This window comes from Wyeomyia smithii, chromosome 3, assembly GCF_029784165.1.
Source record: "Wyeomyia smithii strain HCP4-BCI-WySm-NY-G18 chromosome 3, ASM2978416v1, whole genome shotgun sequence".
Lineage (NCBI taxonomy): Eukaryota > Metazoa > Arthropoda > Insecta > Diptera > Culicidae > Wyeomyia > Wyeomyia smithii.
Genome location: NC_073696.1, coordinates 130,074,220 through 130,099,901, shown reverse-complemented (window position 1 = coordinate 130,099,901; position 25,682 = coordinate 130,074,220). Strand labels below are relative to the sequence as shown.

At 37.2% G+C, this 25,682-nt stretch overlaps 1 protein-coding gene across 2 annotated transcripts in view; it reads left to right on the top strand.

The window, feature by feature from the left end:
* LOC129730582 (arylalkylamine N-acetyltransferase 1-like) overlaps positions 1-25,682 on the top strand; it is a 106,115-nt gene that overhangs the window by 3,555 nt on the left and 76,878 nt on the right. Inside the window, exon 2 of one of the 2 annotated variants that reach the window (XM_055690024.1) lies at positions 21,089-21,155. The exons of the other annotated variant lie outside the window; for it this stretch is intronic. The gene's annotated coding sequence lies outside the window, so the exon portion shown is untranslated. The remainder of the gene's footprint in view (positions 1-21,088; positions 21,156-25,682) is intronic. 2 annotated transcript variants of the gene reach the window in all.

The window sequence follows — 25,682 nt, the reverse complement described above, 5'->3', positions numbered from 1 at the left end:
AAAAAAAAACTCAAATTATTCCCCCTATCGGTGAGAACCAGCCTTTCTCATTCAAACTTTTTATTTGCTAAAATAGATTCACACGAACACTGCAATTTTCAGAAAAAAAAGCACCTTGATAACATTTGCTGGATTTATTTTTCATCCTAAATAACGAATTTTTGGTGGCCAACAGTTAAACCATACCTAACATTTAAAACATAACATTCAAACACATATTAACACATACAAATAACATGAAATAAATATGTTTCAAATATATGACGCGAAATTTGTTTTTGATCGAAACGTAACTGTACTCATATTTAAGTTGGACTCGATTATATATCATTCGATTAAATATCATTTTAGATTCGATTATTTATAATAGGATTTTTTTTCTATTTCAAATATGACATTCTTTTCACAACTTTTAAGCCTCGTGTTCAACCATCATATTTCATCAGTTATCCTTTAACTAGCCCGTTCATTTGATACCAATATTGTTCAAATCGGTTGTGTAGTTTCTAAGATAATAAAGTTTCGTGATTTTCACATTTTGATACATTACAGACAAAGTTACAAACCGATTACAGTGAAATTCAATAGGGTGTTATGAGGCAGCTAGATCTTTCATTTGACACTAATTTTGTGGAAATCGGTCCAGCCATCTCTGAGAAGCATGAGTGAGTTTAAACACTCTCCAGAACACGTTTCTGTGAATAACTTCTGAACCACATGTCTAATCTTCATGAAATTCAAAAGTTAAGAGTTTTTTGGGTAGCTGCTGCTTTCTCCAGTAAAATTCAGAAAAAATTAATGATGAAATATAATATTTATTTGGTTTCAAACTACATTCGACTCCTTGGTAATTTAACTCTTTTAAAGGACACCTTTAAAAAAAGTTGAACATAAAGTATCACGTGGGTTTGTTGACATTCATTCACTCTCTTGTTGGCTTCAAAAATAACCTCTCATTCCATCGTGTAACTTCAAGAGCAATCCGAGAGTAATTATTTTACAATTTGAGCAGTGTCTGAATACAAGATTTTTGTTTCCAAAAACCTCAAATTCTGCAAACTATTGCATTATTGCATAAACAAACAGAACCTAAAAACTACAGCCCAATGGAAGAACATCGACTCAAAACGGAGCTTCTTTTCTCGCACAATGGGTTCGGAATGATAGAAAAACATATTATAGAAAAATTGAATCTTCTCACAATCCTAATTACGGCGCATTTTTTAAATATATCAAATAAAAGCTTAAGCACTACAAAACTTATTATTTAGATTTAATTCCTAGATATGTTTTTTTTTTCATGGAAGAATATTTTGGCTTTCAAAACATGCAAAATTTGTTTCCATTTACTTGATTAGTTCTGAAGATGTGCAGCATTTTACCCCTTTACTCCCTTACGGAAGAGGGAGGGGTCTCGAACTATCTGAGTAACCATTCTCGGTCTTTAAAACCCCTTTTTACAAAATTTCACGCCGATCGGTGCAATAGTTTCCGACCCTATATAGATCAGACAGACAGACAGGACTGCGTTTTTATATGTTTAGATTAATACTTATTTTTAACGATTTCTCCTTTCTTGGATGAGAATTTCGGACATATAATTTCATTAGCTAATTTTATGCGTCAGTTTATATTTAAAATAGTGACGGCTAAGTTCAGAGAAACTTCAAGACGAAATCTCTGTTATTTCAACAAGCACTTGAAACAGTATCAAGCGGGAGTTTCGATATGAGCTATTTTAAACTAGTATAACTGATTTTAGGAGAACGACTATACAGATTGCATTCATGTATATTCATGTCATGCTGCTAAACCTCGTATCAGCAAGCTACACCGAACAGTTTCATTGCCCTAGTTGTTTTCAAGCGGAAGATTTTCCTTGCAGAAGCAAATACAAACTGGGAAATCGCGATACAGTTTATATGCTGTTTCTGTTAGAAAGGATTTTGCTTGTGTTGATGCACATATACCATACTAGAGTTGATCAAAAATTCAGTACTACTTTTATAAAAATAAGGAAACACATGAAAATAGACATGTTTCATCGGTAACTACTTATTCCCGAATGAAAAATATTGATTGGACAACAAAAATGTAAAACTATCATATTTCATAAATTATAAAAAATATTATTAGTAAATTGTTTTGAGAACGGCTAGGCAATACAATGTCATAGTTTTCCAATTTTCGTAGAATTTGAAGACAACATATTCTTACTGGCGCATCATTGACCATAATAAATAAAATACAAATGCACAAATATAATGAACAATTTAACCATCGCGAATAGAAAGTTGTTTTTTTGTAAGGTTGTTTTATTAACTTTGGATGTAAAATAATAGACTATGCACGTTAATTTTTATTCTGAAAATGTTTCGACGGTTTTTTCATAGATCATGTAGCATAAAAACTGAAATCCGATCTTTACAAAACACAGTGTACCTCCATTAAGTTAATGTAAATGTTATATAAACACAACATTCACTACCTCCATCCTAATGCCATGCGAGGATTTCAAAATTATACTTTGAAGCATTACCATCATTAGGGAAAAATCGCTGCAAAAATATATAGTCGTGAGCTGGATCACGAATGTTTTTCTTTTTTCTAATCTTTTCAAGTCTTTGCCTCATTACGACTGCTGGCAGCGGTTGTCGTTTGCTAACAACACAGACATGGCGAAAATATAAAGTGATATTCCTTTCCAGTATTCAGTTTGTCGTGCGTCTATCGTCGCTACGAAGTCACATTTACTTGTTAGGAGCTGTTCGAAAAAGACGACTCGTTTTCAGGAAAGTTACAAATTAGGAGTTATCGAAAAATCCAAAGTTCAATGTTGAAACCCAAGTAATTTATTCTTTTTCTCCAACTTTCGGACGTCTTTCATGACCTATCCCTAACAAGCTTGACAAAACGATGATAGCGGCGAACGGAAGTAACATCCTGCTAGCTTATTTTATTATGCCACTGCATTTGCCTATCCTGCGCCCTTTTCTGGTTGCCCGGGATTTGCCGTGGGAATACGTGCGAATTATACTGTGGTTGTGGTTCCAATTGACAATTTGTATAATTCTATTTTGTATAACTGCAATTGTACCCAGTAAAATAAAGTTTACCTTATTCAATGTTTTCGCGCATTCACAAAACTGTGACAAACTATGAAAAACGATATTGAGGTTAATCTACCATTTTTAATTTGAATGAAACCTTGCTCACGTGTTTGACTCAGTAAAATGCGTGTCTTTTCGACTTAATTTATTTAACTATTTATTTATTCTATATTTACCTCGAATGGATGTATGTTTTAAATTTTTGTTTTTTGATTGAATCAATGAGAAGGAAAAAAATGCAAAAAATGCAGTGGTCTAGCTGCGTCTAGGTACTGCGTTTTACTCAGTTGTACGTTTTTGGCAGTGTGATTCTTTACGTTTGAGGGCAGTTAATGAACATCCGATTTATTTCTCATGGAAATACATTCATAACCATCGAAAATTAATGAACATTTGAGAAAGGTCCGTAACCGGCTTTCCGATGAAGCTTTTTAATGATGCCGCAACTAAAGCGATGTACGGCCTTCTCGTTGACTTTTCGAATGCATTTCTTGATTGTACCAATCAATTGTTTGCAGTTCATTACTCTCCATCCAGTTATTTTTGTACACCAAAGAACATAAAATCGCCAGGAAATTTTCGATTGGACGAAACTGAGACAGATCCGGTGGGTTGTGTATATTGGATACAAATGGGGTCGAATGGTTGTTCAGGAAAGTTTGTTTGTTTTTGCCTTTCTCCTAGAAAGGTATAGCAATCACTGGAAAAACCAAAGGTATAAAAGTGGTCCCAATGGCCGAATGTCATATACCACTCGACCCCTTTCGACGAACTGAGCATTTTCTGTATGTATGTATGTATGTGTGTATGTGTGTATGTGTGTGTATGTGCAACTTTTTTTTCTCACTCACTTTTCTCAGAGATGGCAGGACCGATTTTCATAAAATTATTTGCAAATGAAAGGTCTAGTTGCGCCATAGGTTGCTATTGAATTTCATCGTAATCGGATTTTTAGTTTAGAGGTTATGTATCAAAATGTAAAAACCACGAAACATCAATATCTCAGAAACCACACAACCGATTTCAATAAAACTGGTTTCAAATGATCGGGTTGTCTCCAGAACCCTTAACTTTTAAATTTCGTTATGATTGAACATATGGTTCAAAAGTGAAAAAAAAATGAAGATTGAACATTGAACATTGGTTCAGAAGTTATGGAAAGAAACGTGTTCTTGAGACTATTTAATCTCACTCATGTTTCTCAGAGATGGCTGGACCGATTCTCATAAAAGTGTCATATGGAAGGTCTTGTTGCCCCATAAGACCCTAATGATTTTTTTTTGCAAAGGGATCATTGTTATGTTTAAAAATGTGAAATCCAGCTATGAAAACAAATATATTCCGAAGACTCAGATGGTTGACCCGATTTCCACAGAATTAGTATCAAATGAAAGGTCTAGCTCATAACCTCATAACACCCTATTGAATTTTGCTGTAATCGGACTGTAACTTCGTCTGTAATGTATCGAAATGTGGAAATTACGAAACTTCATTATCTTAGAAACTACACAACCGATTTGAACAATATTGATATCAGATGAACGGGCTTTTTTTTTTTTATTCTCGCTTATTTTCCGTCGGTCTAGTTCCGCCACTGTTGTGGCCAATCACCGACGCTCAGGGAGGCGACTCCACACCCAGGACCCTAACTCACGACCCGTTTATTAACGGACCGGCGCCAACGGCTTTACTTCCTCATGCGATGGAAGGCGTGATCCCAGAGATTTTTCGCCTCAGAAAATCTCCCGGTGTCGGCTAGGATTGAATCTAGACCAGTTGGGTTGGTTGCGAGTGGATCACGCCACCTCACAACCATCGACACCTATGTCGGCGGTGGGATTCGAACCCAGGCGTCGAACGCGGTTGACGGAGACGTTACCAACCACACTAGGCCCCCGCTCCTGATGAACGGACTTGATAAGGGTTAACTGATGAATTATGATTGAACACGTGGTTTCAAAGTTTGGCTATCCTATACGTTACCTTTTCATTTGATTGTAATCAAATTTAAGCAACCGTTATGTTTCAATTTGTAAAACAACGAAAGTCTATAATCTCATGTATTACACGACTTATTTGAACATAACTAGTGTCATACAAACGAGTCATCTCTCAAACTTACAAATAACAAACTTCATAACAATTTGAATCGCTGTTCAAAAGTTTTGGAAAGAAAAGAAATTCAAAGACTCTTCAATACTATACCTGCTTTGATCAATATATATGGCATCAACATAATTTAAATGTGGCATCGTACTATTTGAACGTTCCCGGTATCGCTCGTGATTAAATTGTTCGAAATTGAGAGTCATTTCTTTTATTTCGCTATTTCTTAAGCACTAACATTACGTCAAATTTCTTATTTTATACTTTAATTACAACATCAAAATTTTAGAACTCAAAGAGTGAATATACCTTTATTGGATTTATGCATTCATGTAAATCTATTTTTACAAATAATAAGTTTTAATGAGAAAGGCTGAGTCTGACCGCTAGGTGGATTAAATTAAGTTTTTTTTTAAATAAGGGGGGGTTGTTAGTAGTTTAAGTATTTATGATAAATATTAGTAAATAATGAGTATGTGTGTCCAATCACAAATGGTGAATTCTCAACACTGTTAGAAAAATTGTAATTTCAATTGTTAGGATTTGTTTACTTTCGCAATTAGGACTTATCATTCCTAGCGATTAAAACCTACTTGTCAAAAAAGGAGAGTAAACTTACAACTAACTTAATTGTTAACTTATTGGCTATAAAAATTTATTTGACATAGCTTCCAATGTTTCAACACCAGTAAGTCTATGTATTTCGAGTGTACCAAACCAAGGAGGACATTTTCAGAATATTATTCTGAATCCTTTGAAGCGTTTTCTTCCTTGTTAAACAACAACTTGACCAGATCGGTACAGCATAAAGCATTGCTGGTCTAAAAATTTGTTTGTAAATCAAAAGTTTATTCATTAAACAAAGTTTGTAATTTCTATTAATGAGAGGATATAAACATCTCGTATATTTGATGCAATTGGCTTATATACTCTCAATGTGCTCTTTGAGAATAAGTTTTAGGAACGTTTGTATTTATTGCCGTAATGTGATGATGCTTTATCTGGCCAAAACACATACATCGGCATGGTGTTTGTGAAGAATCAAAATTTTCTTCAAACAATCTTTCTGGTACACATCTTGATTCATAACACTGGTTACACTGGACACTGGAAAAATGAAAGATTATAGCTATTCAACCATACCTGTGAATTTGGTGTCCCTAGCCATTACCGTTTTTTGCAGAGACTTAAATGAGTTCCTTGTAAACAAAACGTTAAAGCGACGAACCCAGCGAGCAATTTCTATACGACACTCTCACGTAAGTTGATGCGTGTTGGTAATGGCTAGGGGCACCGAAATTTATAGGAATGGTTAAATAGCTATAATCTCTCATTTTTCCCGGTATGAGCTTTTGGAATGTACTTTTTTTCATTTAGCCAATCAGGGTAATTAAATTACTGGACTTGAACCATAATTTAGACAAGAAGAACGAAGTTTTTTGTCCATTACTATGGCCGGTCTTTCACTACCTTCTTTTACAATGGTTTACTGAGAGCTTTTTGCTTAATTTTTTTTGCAGTTTTGTTAGAATTGTTCAATTGTACAATTACAGGGCTCCTTGTATCGACGTCATTTTGAATAGAACTGAGAATGCATAAACAAAACAAAAATTACTGACATAAAGAACAGGGAGAGAGCTAACATATACATACTTTCAATTTCCTCTGAGAGAGCCTTGAAAAAATTCTAAAACTTTAGTTGAGGTTCTAAATCCCAATTCACATCTTATGTTTCAAGTTACTTTTGGTGATTAATCTCATAAAACAATTAACTTATAATTTATTTTCAAATACTCGAGTTACAAGCAAACCCAAAACATGAGAAAAATTACTCCAAATATATTCAAAATATCAAAGGCAATAACGTTATAATTGCTAATGTAGTAAAATATTCCGTTTGGAACATGTGAATGATAAATAGCACCGACTTTGTTGATTTGAATAACCTCTTGCAGTCTTGTCCATTTAGGGTAGGGAACATATTCTAAGCAGCATTAGGAACCGCCTGTGTATTCAGACGAAATACTCGGAATGTGTTGGGTAAAACTGAAACAGTAGTATATCAATCTGTTCTCTATCGTTTTCTCTGTCAGAACTTATTTTCAGATTGTAAAACTAAGTTAGCAAACTTTAATAATCATCAATCAAAGTTACCAATCGAGGGACACTATTCCAATCACCCCGAACCTATTTTAAGCAGTTTCCATCTGTTTTGCAGGCGTTTTTTTTCAGCACCCGAAGTGGCTCCTGAATGGCTGCAATATAGGTCGATTTGTTTCAATTGCAATTGTTCACAGATTTCTTTGTGATTGACGGTATTTCTTATATTCGTAAGACAGCTAGACAATCAAAGTTTTCGTTTCGATCATTGAAATTGTCGATATTGATCAAAATGCAGGAGTTTGAGGCCTGTTTTCTTCGACTGATTAAAAAAGGCGCTACTGCTTAAGCCGTTCCCTACCCTACTCATCTTTGTGTATTTATAAACACATAAATTGCATCACATCAGTTTTTAAGTAGGAATTTTGATGAGCAAGAAAAAAAACACAACCTTATTGAGCGATGCCTTTGCGCGTAGGGAGTGTGGAATATAACTAAACACATGAGTAGGCGAGCCAGAGCTGCGTGCTGTTGAGTAAATTTACTGTGTCTGGGCTAAATTTATCATAGACCTGCACCGTGATAGTAAAAAAACTCAGTGAGCATAACACAGTGAGCATAGCGCAGAGCCCTACGTAAGCGCTATAGAACAGGTTATTAAGGAAACAGTCAGGAAAGTTTTCCCACCTAAAATTTTCATCATAGTGCCCCTATCAATGAGTAAGCAATGTGCGCTATCTACATTTTATCAGTTGCAATCGAGTAAGTCTCTCTGCGAGAGCTTTATGCGCTTACTCTTTACAATACAAGCTTTCTGATGTTGCGTATTTTGCTTTCTTCACACAGTGTGCATTTGCTTTTAGCGCGCGAAAAAAATAATCAACTCATCCGTTTTTTTCAACATGCTTCAGTGTTCTGTGCAAATTATATGAGCCTCTTTGTTACACACGATGAGTATGCCAAGACTGACCTCTTGAATAAAACTGGATGCGTAAAATAAAATGTGCCGATTTACCGCTTCGCTCACAGCCTAAAACTGCCATGGAATCATCATACACTTCAGCTATGAAAGTTTCAATTCCGTTAATGCTATGAGTTATTTACTTATATGTAGTATCGCTATGTCATCCAGGAAAATACCTAAACGTGTACAATAACATACACGACAGGATAACCATGTTGCGAGATTCTACTGTTGATGGAGTTATGCAGCACATTGGCTCACACACATGTGCTTAATTTTGATGTTTCCGCAGTTCAGATTTATGTTTCATTTGCTGTAGGTATGTTGGTAAACTCAAACGAGGCTTCTCTACCAGTCACGCTTAAAAGTGCCTTTTGAAGTGCCTTCTCCGGGAAACATTTTATGATGATGTCATTTAATGGCATTTTGATAGCTTCACTCGAGTAGAATCTGTGGTTGTTTTGAGCACCGTCTAGATCATTTTGTCAACAGGACCTCAACCGTACAATCAGGCGCCAGTTTGTGGTTTGGTATCAATATTATGTTTGCATATAGGTACTACGCTTTTTCAAGATGGATGGAGTTTGCTTTGTAGTCACACATTTCCTCACTATGGTTTCGCTCGTGGTGTTTTAGATAAATCAATGTTTTCTGTATCTCACATTCTATAGTACTAGCGGCCTTCGAACACCTAAATGTACCGTCTGTTTGTAGTAAACATTTTTTATTACATTTAGTTTCTTATCATAGTCATTGAATTGAAATCACACTGTGCGATAATGACTAGATGTTGTAGGTTGAATGTAGGTGTGTTGAATATAAATCTTGTGATAAGTATACAATATAAAAAACTACTATTACAAGATGTTACTATTCCAGAAATTCTATCGAAAAGTAAAAACAAAAATTTGTATCAGTACATAAAACATACGTTATTTGACCTCTTTGGTTAAGGATATATGTACATTAGGGTGTCCCAAAAAAAATCAATGTTGAAAAAGTCAAGGTGCTCAGCACTAAATTGAAAGATAATGTCATTTCTAGCATTTTTGTAGAACATTTCGACTTTCCAGATAATCGTTTTCAGGTTGCCCAAACGTGATTTATGAAAAAATAACTTTTTCAAGCTACAAAACCACCCCTTTGCACTTTTTTCAAATCTGTTCGATTCCTGCATTTTTCCATATTTTTTATTTTTATTTTTGTGTGGTTGTTATAGAATGTTTTGCATGGTTTGGTTCAGCATCGCATTCAATTATTTGACTCACAGAATCCATTGAACATCATGAAATAGTGATTTTTTCTCATAATTTTTAGATAAAACTTTTCAAAACACATATAAAAGAATTGTTTGATCAAGAACTGAAATTTTAACTGAAATTTTTAACTGAAATTTTAATTGACGAAAATTTACATGAAAAAAGATCCTTGATATCTTATCGGGGGGCTGAGATATTGGCATTTTTACATGTTTTTACATTGTACATACAGACAAAGTGTACTTTTAAATTTTATTTTTAATTTCATATCCAAGCGTGGTAAAAGCGTTTGCATATACATATATCACACATTTCTCAAAACGAAACTAAAATATCAAAAAAACAAAAATTTGTGCCGTAAGATTTCATAACCGTTTACTGAAAATACAAAAAAGTTTCACGAAAGTATGATAAAAGCATGGGCGCAACTAAGGAAAATTTCTAGGGGGGGCTAGTTTTCATGTATGTAATTTAAAAAATACAGAAAAAGGAGTTTTAATATGCTTATTTAATAACGCTTAAAATAGTGTCGGAACAGCAGAAAAAATCACTTCGGGATAGAATCTTCGAAGATGTACTGAATATCTTGAACACAGCGTCAACGCCAACCTCTTTCAGCAACACTGATTCGATATTGAGGAGAGCCAGGTTTGGTAAATGGCTGAACAGTGCTATATACCAGCACACCCGTACTAGCTGGAATAAAATAGACCCCAGTGTGGTTCAAGGCATAATGCCATATTCCTACCTCCACGTGTTACCGACTGTGATACGAGCAACCAAGGGAAAACCGGTGAACCGGTGGGAACTTGGTCGTATGCTGACAGGAAAGGATAGTTGTTCTCCTTAGAGAGCAGCTTGTCTGAACCCCACAGGCCAGGGGCGGCTCAAACAGCGACTGATCCGGACCGAACGACTGAACTTTGAAATGCGGTGTCTCGCCAGCTACACCTATGGCGGCAGCCCCGTCGCGAGACTAGGCATCGCAGCCCTAGTAAGGCAGCATACTAAAATAAACATACTACGAAGAATCAAGAATTCAAAACGAACCTGAACAATAGGCAATGACCCAGCCGACGAAATAAGGACGACGATTAGAAGCTCGGTACATGTAACAGTAGATGCTCAACGCCCCGGATGTCGACTGGATTCCGCTGGATCAGCTAGAATCCCGCCACTTCGACATCGTTGCGCTCCAGGAGCTTTGCCTGAAAGGAGAGAAGGTACGGTGGATTTGTGACCGCAAGGCACAGTACCACCAAAGCGGTGGCACTACCAATGAGCTTGGTAGCGGTTTTATAGTGCTGTGCAGGATGCAGAGTCATGTGATGAAATGGCAGGCAATCAGCGACAGGTTGTGTTTGTTGAGAATAAAAGGCTGATTCTACAACTACACTATGCCCAATGTGCACTGCCCTCACGAACGAAGACCTGATGCAGAAAAAGAAACGTTCTACGCACAGCTGGAGAAACTTTACGATAGCTGCTCGCGTAGAGACATCAAGATCGTCCGTGGGGACATGAACGGAAGGAAAGACTTATATAAGCCGGTGATCGGCCCGCACAGCCTGTAAACCGTGACGAACGACAACGGCCAGCTATACACCAACTTCGCAGCTTTCCACGGGCTGGCAGTCCAAAGTCCCTTCTTTCCTCGACCAACGTACAGCAAAACAATTGACCACGTTCTCATCGACGGCCCGTTCTTCACAGACATTACATACGTACGCACCAATCACAGTGCTGATCGGACATGACTACTTCAATACAAAAAACTACATAACCCGGATATAACCGCTAGTCCTCTACGGAAGTCCTCTTGGTGTTTTTGAACGGAAGGTGCTGTGGACTATCTACGGTGGAGTACAAACGGACGACGGATAACGGCGACAGCGCATGAACCATTAGCTACAAGCGCTGCTTGGAGAGAACTCAATTGCGCACCTAGCGAAAGACAATAGGTTGCGGTGGGCCAGTCACGTCGTAAGGATGCCGGACGACAACCCTGTGAAATCACTTCTCTTCAGCAAACCCTACCGGCACCAGAAAGTAAGGGGCGCAGGAACTGGTGAAACACAGCCCAAAACCCCCCAGAGTAAAATGGCGACAACTTCTTGATTACAGCACGAGTTACTACAGCTCTTGTCTGACTGGTAAGATGAGTAAGAGAGCTAGGCTTGAGAAACGATCCTGGGTGCAGAACTAGTTCTTAGCCAATGAATGACGACATCTCAATTTGTGTTGATTTTGATGCTCTGATAAGTAGTATGGAATGTATTTATATTGAATACAATCATTCTCTGGAAAATTTTAGGGGGGGCTAAACACTTTCTAGAGGGGGCTGAAGCCCCCCCTAGCCCCCCCGTAGTTGCGCCCATGGATAAAAGCGCACAGAACGGTAAGGTGTTATCGTTGTATTTGGCATTCCGTTAAGGTTATGCTGGGACAGACCTTGTAACTGGTTCTTATATGAATTTACAATACTTAAACAGCCTCCGCATTTCAAACCAAGCTCGAGATTTAACCAAGGGCCTGGTAAGGGCGACTAAAATAGGTCACCCCTTTGAATTTCCATTAAATTCAATTAATTCAACTTCATTAGTAAATGTTGTGTTACCACATTTGCTGAGTAACGACAATTGTGTTAATCTGCTGCTATGTCATAGAGGAGTCCGGGGTACTTATTTGTCCATAAAATTCCTCAATGATTTTTTCATTTGAAACATTTCGCGATTATTTAAAATTATTTTATTTGTTACAAGCACGCGGTAAACTTCGTCCCCCCCATTTTCTTCTTTATTTAAATATTCTAAAATATTCTAAAATATTCTTTATTTAAATATTCTAAACATTTTTCCAAAGATTGACGATTTTTTCATAGTCTGTAAATGTATGATGAATCGAATATTGAACACGTTCAAAATCAAAAGAAAAAGCGAAATCAAATAGCTCAAATAATCACATATCCCTGACAATTGAATTATTTTTTCAAAGGGGATCCCCCTTTGAAGACTATCTAAAAATCTCTGGTTGTTTCTCTATTTCAAAAACAAACAATTCTTGTTGTTTATAAGTCTAAATCGTATGGTCAGAAAAGGTTGTGTACAAACCCATGACCGCGAGGTTGGCGTAGAGCTACATAAGACTGTTTGTTACATCAAACGCATTTTCAAATTGTAGAGCGATTTTAAATCATAAGTTCGAAACAAACTTCTTTTTTCGATAACTCCTATGTTAGACTATTTTGTAACTTATGTTTATGTGAATAACTTTCAAAATAACACTACGAACACAATATGGTGGCCTGGCCTGGGATTAATTTTTGGTTTCTATGCATCATTCCGATTACGAAAATACTCATATTACGTGATATTCGGTAATTTTAAGCTGTTTTCCATAAACTGGAAGTCGTTATTTGGGTGCATCATCCCAGTATTTGGTGGTATTGGCTGTTTCGAGCTGTTTCCCAGAGAGCGGATGTCGCTATCTTGGGCCTCAATGTATCATTCTAATTCCGGAAAAGCAGATACTGAATGGTATTCGGCAATTCTGGACTGTTTTCCAGAAACTTTCACATGTCAAATTTGGTTTCATTTACTCGATTAATCGAGTTGTGCAGATATTTGTATAGCAACCCCCTCCCCCCCCTTTCTTTTCAGCGTGGGAGAATAAGGAGGAGTGCCCACCATAAAACATTTTCGCCCTCCTCACCTTACCAAACCGTGGAGTGGCCTTTGCTGTACGTAAGAGTCGTCTCCATTCTATCGGTCCATTGCTGCAGTTCGTCAGCTCTGCAGTCTGCGTAGAGTCCGTAGGTCGTCTTCCAAAACCGCTGCATACCAAATTTGGTTCCATTTGCTTGATTAGTTCTTAAGTTACGTAGAAACATGTATAGACCATCAATAGACCATCAATATATTATTTGTATCTCGCGTTGATAGAATTTTGTAATTTTTTAGTTATGCTCTTCTGATCGGGATATCATCATAAAAAACATATTCTGTCCCCAAAACAGCCATATGTGAATTAGGTTCCATTTACTTGATTAGTTCTCGAGTTATGCAGAGTTCCGTGTTTCATTTGTACTGCAGTCCTCTCTTCCAGAGGAGGGAAGGGTATAAAACTATCATAAAAACCTTTCCCGGCCCCGAAAACCCCTACATACAATCTTATAATCTACGATTTAATTCGATTTTAGGAAGTAGAACATTCCTAGGCGTAAACACAAAAACACGCAGAGAAATGAACACAGATTAGAAACTCTTTTATACTTAAATAATGCAATCTTTCATATCTGCAAAAATAATATAAGACAGTTATTTACTATCAGAGACAAACTAAGAATATTTTTGACCTGAAAAAATGAGAACTGTTGATACTATGTTCCCTCTGAAATTAAAATTTCAAAGGATTGTTTTCACATGTAAGAATGATGATATTTCGTCGCTTGAACATTGCTTGCATTGTGGTGATTGTACTATAGTTTATTTCCTTATGTATAAAAAAACATGCCTCAAATGGCACAAACTTAATGTGAAACAAGTTTGAAAAAACTAAACATTATTTTAAAAGTCTAAAAATAGTTGGGAAATCCTCAAGTCATCAGCGAACGATAATCTCGGTTAAAATAGGGCATAACGATCAGAGCTCCTGAGTGACTGCTCTTAGGTGTACCTGAACTGGCCGTATATCAGACAAAATGTTCACGCTGATTTGATGATTTATTAAATAAGACCTAAATTGCCGGGAACTTAACAGTTGATAAACTCAGCGAAATTTTTTACAAGTTTCCGGCAGAATTTTCAAGGACATCAGCAAACGAAATTTCAATATTTGCTGGTTTACGGTAGATCGATACATTTGCTGAATATTCATCGAAAATATTTTGCTGACATTTACAAAAATAATTGCCAAGTACGATTAGCTGTTGTAAGGTTTGCCAAGATAAATTAAGTGTGTACCTTTAAAGCGAATCACCACAATCTTCTTTTTTTCTGTTTTAGATAAGGGGATTGTATAGTTAATCTTGTCGAATATCGCAGACAATTCAGCATATATCAGTGCTGGGGAAGATATATCTAAACGTTCTCCTAGAGCAATGGGAAATATCAAAAAAGATATTGGGTCATTCCATGTCAAGTGACCGAGAAAATGCATCGACCATCTCCGATTCCGACCAAAATTTGTGAGTCGATGTATTTTGGGCCGGAATTTATAAGTACAAAGTGTTGTACCGATTGGTGGACCCCTCGGCCAACGGGTCTGCCTTCACTTTTTGCGAATTTAGCAAAACACCTTTTTTATTTTGTGAATATCTCGGGACTCTGAAGAGCTACAAGTGATATTGACATATCATTTTGAAGGGTTTTAAATGTAGAATCGAGCTGCGTGATCAATTTTTTTTTCTGCAGTGTCGCCAACATTGCATTTTTTTCGATTCAAAACTTAATTTGCAATTTCCTCAAAATACCCCCCCTTCGATTTTGATTTTGACCACGCCAATGTGTTTAGCAGACGATTTTACATAGGAATCACTTATCAGCAAAAAACATAATGTAGTGTTCCAGAGATACAACATTTTCAAAATTGCAAGATTTTGGATTTTGTCTACGCACGAAAGCGCTTCTACATAAATTGCTGCATTCCTAATGGTATCCTAGCAGGCGTTTGTGTAATCGAAGAGATGTACCTTAGAGGAGCATCCGTTAATGATGTAACGCAAAAAATCCCGCTCTAGAATCATTTCCACGAAAGGTTACAGGAGAAGTTTGGCTACACTTTTCGTATTTAAATTCAAACTGTTTTTTGTTAAATGTACACTTTTGTCCATGATTCGAATTTTGAAACCAACTTGTGACATTGATAATAACGTGAAAAAATGCTGATTTCAGATTTCATTTCATAATTTTGCATGTTTACATTCAAGACCACATGTTAAAACAAATCTCCGAACGCATCCAAAATATGTTATCATAACTGAATATCTTAATTTGCCCATATCATAGCACGTCATAGAGCAAGTAAGCCTATCATAACATTCATCTGCCTATATTCTTCTTCTTCTTACCCAGGATTAGAGCGGAGGTGGCTTTTTCTGTTCTGTTTATTTGACACAGGCTTCGCAGACAATGATTCCTACTGAAAATAACAGTCTTCTCCCGAGCCGGGACTCGAACATGCAACGACTACCAGTTTTGTGACGGAATTTGACGAGGGGAAGGCTAGGGGGTAAAGCCAAGCTACGTAGCAAATATGAAATAAAAAAATTTGGATTTATTCTAATTGTTTTTTTTTTCACGACTTTGTTTGTTTTCTTTGTCTTGTCTTATTCATTTATGATACAATGTAAGTTTTTAGTAATAAAATTTGCAAAAAAAAGTCATTGGGGTGGGGTGAGGGTGAGGGGGGGGGGGTGTGGGGTGGTGGAGTTTGTTATAATACTACTTAATTATCTTTAGGGGTCTGACTTTGTGTCGAAATGCTACGGTGGGAGAGGGGGAAGGGGATAAAAAAAACTAAAAAAAGGTACGTTTTTCATACATGCTCCCTCAGTAGCTAGTAAATCTTATCGCGCAAGCTGCTGTGATAACTAATACCGTTTTCCAGAGACACAAATTTGTTTTAAATATCCAATTAAACACACCATCTTCAAGAATGAAATGAATGCACCCGTGATGAGACACATTGTTTATAATTTTGAAATAATAGCAAACCTTAAATCAGGAAACATGACCTTTTGCCTGTTAGGAAACGGTTTTAAATTGAGAGAGGATGATTTCATGATTCATGATTCATGTGAAAAGTGTAACCAAAACTCTCCTGTAACTATTCGTGAAAATGATTCTAGAACGGGATTTTTTGCGATACATCATTAACGGATGCTCCTCTAAGGAACAACTCTTCGATTACACAAACGCCTGCTAGAATACCATTAGGATTGCAGCAATTTATGTAGAAGCGCTTTCGTGCGTAGATAAAATCCAAAATCTTGCAAATTTTGAAAATGCTGTATCTCTGGAACACTACATTTTGTTTTTTGCTGATAAGTGATCTCTATGTAAAATCGTCTGCTAAACACATTGGTGTGGTCATAATTAAAATCGAAGGGGGGGGGGGGTGTATTTTGAGGAAATTGTCGCAGAAAGTGGAGGCAGTCCCATTGGCCGAGGGGTCCACCAATCGGTACAACACTTTGTACTTATAAGTTCCTGCTTAAAATACATCGACTCACAAATTTTGGTCAAAATCGGAGATGGTCGATGCATTTCCTCGGACACTTGACATGGAATGTGTATGTATGTATGTATGTATGTATGACCTATTTCTAGATTCCACTGTCTGGCAGTGATAATGTGAAAAAAGACAATGCTGTTGATTCTTGTTTCTGCAGCTGTCTTGTTTTCGGAATCTAGAAGGTGTTAGCTCTACCGACCTTCCTAAGACCCTTTGCAGAATTACTGAGTACTTGCAGCGCATTCCGGAGTCAATTTCCATTCGGTAATCCTCGGACACTTGACGTGGAATGACCCTATTTTCAAACGAAACAAAAAATTGCGAAAAAATCTTCAAAAAGAAAGAGACAAAAACTGCTAAAACAATACGAAACTACTGTAACTACTTGCCGTGCGGCTGCTTTATTATTTTTGGAGTTTATGTTTAATAGGCTGAATTTACGACTGTGACGAATAAATATTTAGCTGTTTTCGGTAAAAGTACTACGTGTAGAGGCTAATATAATTAAATTAAGTCAAATTTTCATATAAATTGTTAATTTACATTGCCCCAGCGTCCCTTAAAACATTTGGCCTTTGCAAAAGTAGGTATACATGAACATAGATCCGGGGACGGGTTCAAACCCGAAGGCAACTAAACCAAAGAGGAACTAAACAATCTCAATGCACGGCGACACGACTCGTTGAAATATTGGCTTGTCCCACGACTGTACACAAGCGGTATAGTCATAATATCACAATGCAATTCAATTCAATTCCAGCTAGAACAGACAGCGTTCCCCATGCATGCAACATGAGAATGTGCAGGAGAGCTGCTAATGGTATGAATTAAACTGTTGCCCATTCGAGCAGATATTTTTTTGATATGAGCCGCCCAGTGTGAACGATAGTCATATCGTAGGCTTTGTTTATTAGCTGAGTGCTTTATCGACAATATTATTGATCATAGCGGTTCCATTACACTTAAAACGATATATCCATTTTTTTATTCATTTGAAAAAAAAACCAAGACTTGTTTCCACATTTAATTGTCATAGGTTCTTTTTTATTTGCGAGAACTCATAGATGACTTTTTCACAGAATAACCAGCTTTCGGCCTGCTTATAGACGATGTTATAGACAAAAGTCATGGATGCAAGTGAGCAAGGTAAATAAGCTCAAAGATTCATTAAAAATCAGAATATTGCGACTATCTGGCTCATAAGGGAGTATCATATTCCTTTACCGGTATAAAATTATATTGCATTTTCCAATAATTAAATCAATACTTTTTGGTTGCCAGAATTGTTTATAATAAAAAATGAACGAAGCAATCAGTTTTCGCTTTTTTCTATCTTACATCGGTTGGTCGTTTGGGAGAATCCAGTTTCAATTGTAACATTGGCAACTCTGATGTTAAAAATAATTTTATACCCTACCTTTGTAGCTTGAAAAAAAAAGAATTTGTTGTTCTTTTAACAGGATAATAACTATTTTATCATGTCAGAAATGTGGTCCAAATTTTCTTATCTATAGATGATTAAATTCCTACATATGAAACGTTTCATGAGATGCGATACAAATTGTACCCTTGCTGTTAGACGTAGCCCTACGTCGATTTACAGCGGTTTCTTCCAGAGAACGTATCGTATAAGATCTACATCAATAAAATTTTTATTTTCCGATATATGTACGTTTGTATATTCGTCGGTATACACAAAATTCGTGACAACTTTCATAAACGCAAAATTCGTGGTTGACAGTTCCTTGAGTCGAAAAATGCACACAATTGGCTCATCGGATCCCGTGCACATTCAAACGAACTAACAATAACCCTCTAACGAAGTTAACTCGATTCAGATATAATTTGATTTAATGTTTTGTTCCACATAAAACGCTCGGAGTTTTCCGGTAGTGGCTGGACACATAGTCATCAGCTAAACTCTAGATATAGGGTGGCATCAAGTGCAGCGCGACATCGTCAATCGTTGAATAGAAATGAAACGAAGTGGCTTACCACTCCCATAGCTAGTTCGCAATACTTGTCTGACTTTGAGAAAATCATACCCCAAGCGCAACGACGCTATCAACGCTAATACTCGTGTTGACACTCGTTCCCACTCCCAATTTAGAACACGCAACCCCGCAAACAATCCTGACTATCGTGTAATCGGATTATCTCTTCATATTCCGGAGCTTGTATTGATTCTCGGTAAAGAGAGCTTGAACATTTTAATGCTTCTGATTTCATATTTTAGGAGCTGTTAAATAGTACAACGGGCAAGAAATTTGCTGTATTAATCGACCTTTAGTTCGTTGGTAATAAGTATGTTAGTGATTCGAAACGTCGAAAAGAAAACCAGATTTAATCCACCTCGCGGTAAAACGTACCTTTGTTATCGCTTTAGCTTGCAGCAATACTCTTAACATTTGATGTAAATCTGCAATATAAAATATATTCATAATCCATAAATAATGAGAAATTCTGCATTCAGTGATTATTTCTCAATGATAATTTACGTTGAAATCTGTACTTTTAGTTTCTTTTGAATTTATATAACTGTTTATAGTTCTTATTATTATTATAGGATGCAAAACGTATTTTGTAAATAAATTTTTATTGTGATTGTTATTGAAAACTTGAGGTCCCTAGCGATGTGATCTGGCCTTTCTCATAAAAGCTTGATATTTTGTTAAGTTAGATAAGCCCAATTTTCTGAAAAAACGTGGTAGTCCAATTATCTCTGCAGTATTTATTTTTCGCTTCGGATAACAACACTGGTTAGCACAAATTTTGTCCCAGAGCTCAAACTGGAAATAAAACAAAGATAATAACTTTTTAACCTTTCCTGTGAATTTGGTGCCTCCAGTAAACTAACTAACTATTTTAGAGACATAAATGAGTTTTCCCGTATGCCAACGTAGAAACGACGAGCTCGGCGAGCAAATACTCTGCGGCCTTTTGACGACTTCTGCATTCACTATAGGCACCAATTTTTACAGAAATGTTAAAAAAGCATAATCTTGTTAGGGCAACGTTTTTGAGCTTTAGGGTATTTTATCCGTTTAAATTTTATCCATTTATCTAAAGGCGGGACCCAGCGTGGTTGGTAATGTCTCCGCCAACCACGCTCGACACCTGGATTCGAATCCCAACGCCGACATAGGTGTCGATGGTTGTGGGGTGGCCAATCAACCCAACTGGTCTAGATTCAATCCTAGCCGACACCGGGAGAATTTTTGAGGGGAAAAATCTCTGGGATCACGCCTTCCATCGCATGAGGAAGTAAAGTCGTTGGCGTCGCTTCGTTAATCAACGGGTCGTGAGCTAGGGTCCTGCATGGTGTCGCCTTCCCGGGCATCGGTGATTGGCACAACAACAGTGGCGGAAATAGAACAACGGAGACCGACGACTAACCTCCTAAACTTGATTACATTTCCAATTTGTATCAAATATGGTTTTATGTCATTGATTTCTTGTATATTAGTAACGTAGCCAGGAGGCGGTGATATAATACACTTAAATTTTTGTAAATCATTGACAAGTTGATTAAGAAAATTTGTTTACAGACGTTTTCGATTGATGGACAGATTTTAAAAAATAACAGCTTTATTTCATTAGCGTTGGCGGTATGAGGCAGGGTTTCACGACATTACTGTATCATCTAAGATTTTGCTATCCGTTCACCATTTTATTCGGTACGTGAAGGTATAAAATAGCGGATCGTATCTATCTCATGATTGTGGATGAGGTGGGGGGTGTGGATGTACCAACAGTGAATTTTTATTTATTTTGAACTCTCAAACAACAAACCTGATCACCGGGCAATTTCGTATACATGGTTTATTTAAGGCGAAACAGTGTTGAAGCCACAAATGGCCAGCTTTGAACCTTGAAGTTTTGAGGCTTCAACACTGTTTCACCTTAAATACGAAGTATGTTTCTGTGACATTGATTTTTTTATCTTTACTAAAAAGAGGGAGAGTTAAAGTTATTTATTTATTTATTTATTATAATTTAACTGACATGTCTCATTAAATGTTGTGCGGTCAAAATTGTAAAAGTGAGGTATTATTGAGTCTTCTTTTGAATATTAATGTTGGTTCTCCAAATTCGAACAAGTTTTCTACAACAGAGAAGGCACGAATACAGGCAGTCGTTGGTTCGTTGCATCCAAATACAGTACGATGATAGTTTCGTTGCAGCGATCCGGTTGAGCGAAGGGTTCGCTGTGAAGCCCGGAAATTTAACATGGATAGCATTTTCGGGGAGTCAGTTTCGTTGTTCATTAACTTAGCAATAAATACAGCCTGTTAAATTTTTCTTCGTTGTTCCAGTGTGTCAAGGCCGAGTAGATGACAACGGTCAGGAAGGTCGGTGGAAGATTTACAGGATCTCGCCAAGGTAGGTCCCTCAATGCAAATCGCAGAAACCTTTTCTGCAACACGTTTGATACGTAAACTCTACACTAGCTGATGAGCGCACCAAATTAGAGAGAAATTCTCAATTAGAGGCCTTACCAACGAGCAATGAAGCGTTTTCAAGCAGTGGGGATCTTTGAAGTCTCGAGCAATTTTTGTAATAAATCCTAGCTGACGTATAGCTTTCGAGATAACAGCAGAGCGATGTAGAATAAAAGTGAGCTTAGCATCAAGTAGAATACCAAGGTCGTTAACTTGGTCCACTTTCTTGAGGGAATTCCCATCAATTTGGTAGTTGAAAAGTATTGGACTACTTTTTCGGTGAAACGTCATGACTTGACTTTGGGAACACAAAGGACAAGCCGATTTCGTCGACACCATTCAACAAACGTGTCGTACACAAACGTAACGTAAGGCGTCGTACACAAATTACGTAACGCTAAAAACCTTGTTTTCAGACCCCCTCTCCCCCTATGAAACGATAGGTAACGTTCGACATGACTCCCCTCCCCCTTAAATTACGTAACGCTGATCAGCCAGACCCCGCTCCGAAATTTTCAATTTCAAGCAAACATCACAGTTACGTAACTGTTTCTTCTACCCCCCACCCCCCACCCCCCCTACGTAACAATAAATTACGCAGACTCAACCCCCCTTTCTCCCTTTATGCGTTGCGTAATTTGTGTACGACGCTTGCAAACGTAAGCAATCATCAACAGATTGACTTGCTACATATAATTTTAGGGCATTAGCATACACCAATTTGCAGTCGACTCCAGGCAGCAAGATGATGTCGTTAAAGAATAATATGAACAGCAGAGGTCCCAAATTGCAGCCTTGAGGAACACCGGGAACGTTGGTGAACTGTGACGAGAAGCAGGACTCGATCTGCATACGAAGGACTCTGTCGCACAAATAAGATCTGAGCCATTTCGTTAGTTTTCGAGAAGCGCCAAGCCGTGCAAGTTTTCGTAAGAGAATCTTGTGGTCAATACGGTCAAATGAAGCCTTGAAATCAGTGTATACAACATCGACTTGCGCCTTATGTTCCATGTGAGAAATGCAGGTTGACGTGAACTCTAAAAGATTTGTAAAAATATTAATCTTTATAATATTTAAACCGTTGAGTAACATTGGACGACAAAGCGAAAGAATGCTGCTCCAAAGCTCAAAATAGTAGCCCAAGAAAAATTATAGCTTTTTAACCATTACTGTGAAATTTGGTGCCTTCAGCCAGTGCATAATAATGGTCCAGAAACCGAATATAAGGGGAAATTTGGATCTAGAGCTCAATAGCAATATTTTAGACTTAATTCTACAAAATTGTTACATATGATAAAGTGTAGAGTCCTTCGTAGGACTCTACCAGGACTTGTGATAAATTTTACGATAAAATAACCGCAGCACAAATCCTGTACGTGTGGTCAGAGGGACCACATGGGATAATATGAACCAAAAAAAAGTAGAACAATTTTGTGCAAATAAGGTTTTCTTTCTGTAGAGAAAGAATCTTTGAAACTATATTTTTTTTATCTTTTGCAACAAGTAAGCCAATGCAAACACCTCCCCCCTTTCAATCTTGAACAACTCCGGGGAAGATATCTATGTCAGATGGCAACCCTAGCTTTGATTAGTGATTGTCTGTCTCTCGGCGTATAAGTTTCCAATAGACTTAAAAAGTATTGAACGAATTGCCGTGAAATTCCCACAAAGGGATTTTTGAGTAAGGAAATTTTTTTTACATATAATATTTGCCTTGTCTCATGTATAAAGCGTGACATCTGTTTTCCGTTGTCTCACAGGTTTGATGATGGTGCAGCGAGATTGAAATTCTAGGTTTCCTTCACATCTTTGTAAAAAGAAAAAAAGGAAGGTTAGGTGTGTTCCTTGTAGATTTGAACACTTTCTTTTTTAATTCGGTTGTGTTATGCAGAGGATATAGAGTCGTCAAATTGTTCTCAGCTTGTTTTGATTGCAATAATCTAAACATTCAGATTTCTCAGAGAAATTCATACATTATTTTCTATTACCTAATTTTGCTGCTTGTGAAAGATTAGGATTACTTCACGAACTTAATCCATTTTTTGTCTTATGACTACATTTTAAGTTTAGTAAAGCGGGCAATGTGTCAATATACAATCCAAGTCTAGTTAGGCGAGCAACGTATGTACTTTTACGAGGATGCAAAAAATTGACCAGAAAGTGACTTAGCCATAGAAAATTTGTTTTCGATGAGGAAAATTTGTTTTCAGGACTAGGATTGTATAGAGATTCAACAAACAGCCGATGTTTATTTATCATGAATGCATGTGAAAGGTCTCAGTGTGATTTTTTGCTCTCAGTTTTATACCGTCGGTTGATACTATTGATTATACCAATTCCGAAATATAGACCCTAACATTTTTGTTACTAAATCTTTTGAAAATTACCCTCAAAAAAAAAAAAAAATAATGTCTTTTCAAACAACATGTCAACAGTTCACAACACAATATTCTTCATAAGGACTTGAGCTACTGCCGTAGTCCATCAGAAAAGGATTGAGATCGTTCTCGAAATGAATGGACCCCCTTTTTACTAATAAAACAACACTTCTCAAGTTATTTTTAATTAAATTATCTGATAAGCAAATTTGTTTACGTTTGGCATCTGGATCCGATTGCACAAGTTGCTTGATTATTGCTTGATTGAATGCTTTAGTTATTCCCGGCTAAAATAATAAACTTAGTGTCAGAACGTTCCGTCAAGTTTCTAACAATTTTGCCTATTACCATTTTCCTGAATTGGAACTTTCTAGGAACATAATTAAGTATACCTGATTTTAAGCAAAATTATATCTTTTTAGTGAAACATATTTATTTTTAACAATGTGTGTAAACAGGATTTCAATCCAATAGTGTAAGAACCAATCCACAAACTTCTTGTTGTCAGATGTTTTTAAAATATATCTGTTTTATTTTTTTTTTCATCTATAGTTTATTTGACACGGCACAAATACAATTCAATGTTTAACGGCGCCAATTATATCTGGTAGCTTACTTTCTAAAGTATCTTAATAACTAAAAGCAAATTTTTTATCCTCGCTGCCGACTACGAGCTGAAACTAAATCTAACTTAAAGCTAGAATATTTTGCATTAAAAGCACAGGTTTGCTGTTTGATGGTTTTCATTGCCATAGGTAAGCAGCATATTAAATTTGTTCCGCTGCTGGGCCAAGATATTACGGACTGGCATATTGGGTTGATTCCATCGGGCCTTGAGAGTATCGTGCGGGTCTGATTGCTGTTTCCGGATCCGGGGTCTTAACGTGTTCTTGTCGTTTGGTTGGATGTAGGCGGAAGGGGATAGGACTAAACTGGGGCGTGGATGGATTTCAGGAAAACGTATATAAGGGACATGTAGGATAGGTCACGGCTCGCCAAGACATCACGAACAGGAACAGCCGACTGCCTACCTTCGGCCTGCAGGGAAGCTATTAACCTAGACCTGGCGTCACGGTGTACAGGGCATGACCAAACAACGTGCTCTATGTCGTGATAACCTTCACCACAGGCACAGATACCACTCTCCCCGAGCCCAACACGACGGAGATGCGCGTCAAATCTATAGTGATTGGACATAAGCCGGGACATCACGCGAATGAAATTCCGACCTACATCCAACCCCTTGAACCACGGGTTCGTCGATACCTTGGGGATTATGGAATGTAACCACCTTCCCAGTTCCCCCTTGGTCCAAGAATTTTGCCAACTGATGATCGTATTCTGACGTACAAATGCGAAAAATTCATTAAAGGCAATTGGTCTTTCATAAATATCACCGTTTGTTGCGCCCACCTTAGCCAAAGAGTCCGCTTTCTCATTACCCGGTATCGAGCAGTGAGAAGGGACCCACGCTAAGGTAATCTGAGTAGATTTTTTGGATAAAGCACTCAGATGTTCACGTATTTTCCCCAGGAAATACGGAGAGTGCTTAACATCTTTCATCAATCGGAGAGCCTCAATGGAACTGAGACTGTCCGTAAAGATGAAATAATGGTCCGTGGGCATTTTTTCGATAATCCCTAGGGTGTACTGAATTGCAGCTAATTCTGCGACGTAAACAGAAGCAGGATTATCGAGCTTATGGGAGACGGTTAAATTGTTATTGAAGATACCGAAGCCAGTGGACCCATCAAGAAGTGATCCGTCAGTGTAGTACATATTGTCGCAGTTGATGTTTCGATATTTATTGGAAAAATTTTTAGGGATCTGCTGCACGCGTAAATGATCCGGGATTCCACGAGTTTCTTCTATCATAGATGTATCGAAAAACACAGTAGAATCAGAAGTATTTGATAAGTCGACACGATTTGGAATATTCGAAGAAGGGTTAATATTTTGGGACATGTGATTGAAATACAATGTCATAAAACGGGTTTGAGAATAAAGTTCGATTAACCTTTCAAAATTTTCAATCACGGGACGGTTCAAGACCTCACATTTGATTAGAATACGAGAAGACAGGCTCCAGA